The sequence below is a fragment of the Cyprinodon tularosa genome, unplaced genomic scaffold (assembly GCF_016077235.1).
Source record: "Cyprinodon tularosa strain WSP-4 unplaced genomic scaffold, ASM1607723v1 ctg457, whole genome shotgun sequence".
Lineage (NCBI taxonomy): Eukaryota > Metazoa > Chordata > Actinopteri > Cyprinodontiformes > Cyprinodontidae > Cyprinodon > Cyprinodon tularosa.
Window position 1 is genome coordinate 1,231 of NW_024039182.1, and position 4,584 is coordinate 5,814.

Below are 4,584 nucleotides of genomic sequence, written 5' to 3' on the forward strand. Positions count from 1 at the left end.
AGCTTGAACAACAGAGCCAGCAGACACGTTAGTCCAAGCATCTACAATCCATCCGCAAACTGTGGCGTTAATTGCCCGGGGCTGCCTTCCACTTATCCTGAAACTGTGTTCTCCGTCTGTCATCCATCGCTCCCACGCCGCTCGCGGCCTTACTTTGAACGGCCGCTTCACACCGATGTCGAGCAGTTGAAGTTCCTTTGTCAGACCCCCGGGATAACGGCGAGCACAGCGTTCATTTGATTCACCTTTTTTTTCACATCGGCTGTGAGATGGGCACGCAGCGATGGTGATGCGTGGAAAAAAGCACCTGGTCTCCTCACATACACCTGCCTCAGCCACGCTTTCATCATCTCCAGCCTTTTTCATTTGCGTTAATGTCATCAGAGCGCTGTGTCTGTCTCGCTGTCAGCTCCCAGATCAGCTTCTCTGATTGGTTGATGCGGCGCGTCCAGCAGCAAAACTTCAATTTTTCCATCTCGAGCAGCAGCAGCGCGTTGGCGGTGCGTCAGATGCTTAAACGCTCCCGACGCGCTGCGCCTGCTGCTCAAAAACGCGCTGCGGGACCTTTTGCTGCACCTATAAGCGCGTCAACCATTGACTTTGCATGTAAACTCGCTGCTTCTGCTGCACCTGCTGGGTCCGGTTCACACCGATGTCGAGCGGTTGAACAGCGAGCACAGCGTTAATTTGTTTCCCCATGTTTTTCACATCAGCTGTGAGATGGGCACGCATGGAGTTACATATTAACAGCGATGGTGATGAGTGGAAAAAAAACACCTGGTCTCCTTACATTCAGCCACTCTTTCATCATCTCCTCAATGAGGTGGTCTCCTCACATTTTGAGGGGGAAAAAAGACGTTTAAGTGCGCCTTATAGTCGTGAAAATACGGTAGTCAGTTAAATAACCTGCTGCTGTCATTTTGCACATCTCTGATGTTGCTGCTATTTTCAAATATCCATTACTGTAAAAATGTCCATAGCTGCATATTGGTTATTAATTCTCCAGTTTTATATTGTTAAAACACTTTACAGAATTGTATTGTTTATATTTTAACTCTTCCCTATTATGTTATTCTTATACATTTTTCAAAGGTACACCCTTGTGTGACCATTTTCACTAATCTTTCTGCTGCTGTAAATTTGCCCATTGTGGGACAGCAAAGGGATTTTCTATTCAATTCTATAAAAGGGTTAGAAATATATAAGTAAATCTAAACAATGTATCTACAAAATACATCTGCAAAATCTCTAATATTCAACAACAAAAAATACTTAGTTAAGCATATTGTGCAAAACAACAATAAAAAAATTAAACTCCTATCAGATTTATAGTTCCCACTCTGCAGATCTATTAGAATCTGTCCTTTAATTACAGCCAAACTCATTTACACAGTAACAGATAAAAACCTTTAGATAAATCAAACATTACCGCCACATATCTGACTCAATAACCATTAAAACAACTATTTTCATTCATTTCAGACGGAACTATTCACAGAGTTGTATTATATTAAACTGAACTTCCAATTTTCACCACTGTTCTGCGCCAAGTAACATTTCCTCTGATCACGGAGCAAATCCCGATGATGAGACATTTGTTCTTTCAATCAAATCTAATTATATTTAAAAAAAAAATCAATTGTTTAAGTCAGAGGTGTTCTGTGTATGGGTTGAAGCTCTCTAAAGAGACCTATAAATTACTGTTTTATTACAAAAAATTAAGAATCAACAATATGGCTTTGACTTGAAAAAATACTTTTTGTGTTAGCTTTACAAAAGTTTGTTAATTGTTTACTGTGGAGTTGTTTCATTTTGATGCATATTTTTTGGCAGAAAATCTCAAGGCTTAAAATGTTACCTTGTTATTGTCAGCACATCAACCCCCGATCTGTTGTTGGCACCTTTTTAAGCAGTTCTTAACCAACTTAACGCTGATTCCCCCCATACCCATAGTGCTAAAATGGCATAGAAGGTCCTTGTTTCATCTTCCCATTAGACTGGGTGACCCAGGCTAGGCCTGCTGTGGGGATATTCGCCATTCCTGCACAGCAGCACTTGCATTTTACTTTGGGTAAACAGTGATAAACTTTATGGACTAGCTTAGCATGAGAGAAACACTGGACGACATCTTCTCCATTGGCTGGCACTCCTTAACTCCTCCAGAGTCAGCCGTGTATTAGACACATATGAAGAAAATGGCGGTGGCACTCGCAGGCACTGACTTTATTACATCACACAGCGACCGGATGCTGATAAACATGTCTTTGCTCAAACAAAACAAATATGCTTAACGCCTGCTTTAACTTGATTGAACTCATTCATTGGAGAGAAAATCTAAATTTTAAAAAGTTATTTGCACACCTGTGGTCAATGTATGGTACTGTATATTTACCCAAGCCAGCCTATAGAATTTTAAATCTTGCACAAACAGCAGTGGGCATGAGTTAGTTTTCATCTCATTCATCCTACACTACCTTTTTAGAGTTTGTTGCTGAAACGCTTATTGTTGAGAGATCAAAGCTCACAACTCATTAAAAGTCCCAAGAGATGTTTTGTAAACTGCACACATTTTTTGTTTATGATCATTGGACATTGGTTGAGATTTTACTTGTGTTGGCAGACATTTTTACAAAACCCTGTAAAAATACCTTTGATTTATTCTCATGGTTACACTGAGATAATTCTACCAGGTTAAACTACAGAAGACAACCAGCATTTAAAGGCTTTAGCTTTAGTATTAATCAATATTTCTTTGAGATATAAAGCATCAGATATGTATACACCACCTCTTTTTTGCCTAAAACGAAAACTTACATTCATAATAACTTCTATGCCATCAGAATGCCTCCATCAAAACACACAAATATGCCACAGCATGACCTGGTGGTCTGGCTGTTTACTCCCTGTTCAAGCTTTTGGTTATAACCTCGGAATAAACTGTATTGTTGTCTTGTTATCTATCGTCTCCCACCGATGGAAGTATGTTCTGTGACCGATGTAGCATCCTTAAAATATATTCGGCCCCTGAACGTTATGGAGTAATCAGAGTTAAGAGAAGCAGGCATTATTTTTTCTCAGCAGGAGGTATTTGTAATGGAATCATTTGAGAAATCGCTTTAGCCCAAAATAGGTTTAGTAATGTTTGCATTATCTTCTTTTATTGAGAGAAAGTTTTCAGCATTCTGTTCTTGTTATCAGCATCTTTTATGTTTTCACTCTGCAGTGCTAGGAACTACTATTCAGGACAGTACAATGAGACCCGCTTTTATGTCCTGCACCAAGACTTTCTGCGATATATACGCAACAGGTCAGTCTTTCCAAATAAACATCCTTTATGTACACTTCTTTTTTTTAAATAATAATTAATCTTAGCTTTACGTGACACCAAAAATCTGTTAGATAAACTAAAACCTGCTAAAATAACCTTTTATAATTTTTGTAATTTAACTACTTAGGTTTTTACAATGGTCTCCATATCCAACAAAAAAGGAATTAAGTGAGATTTTTGACTGATAAATGTTTATCTCTCTTTAGGATTTCTTTCATGGGTCGTCATTTACATCTCTATTTCTTTACACCTTTTCTTTTCCCACAGGTTTTTAAAATCAGTCAATCTTAATAAAGGGTTCTGGGCCATTGTCCGACCAACCAATGGGGCGTTTGCTCTGTTTACGGCTCTGCACATTTGTGACACAGTAGGTCTACCTTCATCATAGTACACACTAGTGGTATTTGAAATAGAGGTGAGGCTGTCAAGTTAATTAACAATCATAGCATTCATGTTAAGGACCATTTCACTACTATAAAATAATCTGAATGGCATGTTACATAACCTGATTTCATTCGTATACAGTTGTCCTGCTCTTATAAGCTTTCCCTCAAAATACCCTGTCTTAAGGCAGGAAATATGGTCAAGTATTGATAATACTTATTTTTTCTTCTCAAAAAAAGAATATGACGAGTATCAGCACAGATAGCTAAAACAGCACCAGTTGAACATGTACATAAAATAAATACCTTGGTGAAAAATTACAACCCGCAAGTTGTTTTTGAAGTCCAATTGTTCCCATTCCCATTAGGAGAAAATTTAAAAATTTGCAGTGATTCTGCAATGATTACTTTTTTCTACTTGATCCTTCACCTCTTCTTTCTGTTTTCTCTCTTTTCTGTCATCCCTAGGTGGATGCATATGGATTCATGACAGAAGATTATGCAAAATACTCCAACTACTACTTTCAAAAGTTTTTGAAAACCAAAGTCGTTTTCTACGCAAATCATGACTACATTATGGAGAAGAATTTGTGGAAGAGCCTCCATGACAAAAAAATTTTAAAGCTGTTTCAAGGAAGTGAATCACAGCAGAAAACAGAAGAGCCATAAACACAATGGAAAGGGTCAAACTGATTACCAACCTGATCAACAACATTTGCAACATATAAATTCTGCTTCATAAGTATTTCTATCTCCCTCTCTTTAATACATTTTTATTTGAAGAGTTTCTGATTTTTGCCACAGTAGTTCTCACCAGGTTAAAATTATAAAAACATTGTACTAAAATACATCACTCCAGCATAAAGCAAGTTT

The 4,584-nt window shown here is 37.9% G+C and overlaps 1 long non-coding RNA gene across 1 annotated transcript; it reads left to right on the forward strand.

Moving 5' to 3' along the window:
• Nucleotides 1–1,623: 1,623 nt before the first annotated feature.
• Nucleotides 1,624–4,584, forward strand: LOC119793597. The gene is made up of 3 exons (XR_005282114.1): nucleotides 1,624–3,307; nucleotides 3,596–3,695; nucleotides 4,180–4,584. It is a non-coding gene; the product is annotated as an uncharacterized LOC119793597 (long non-coding RNA).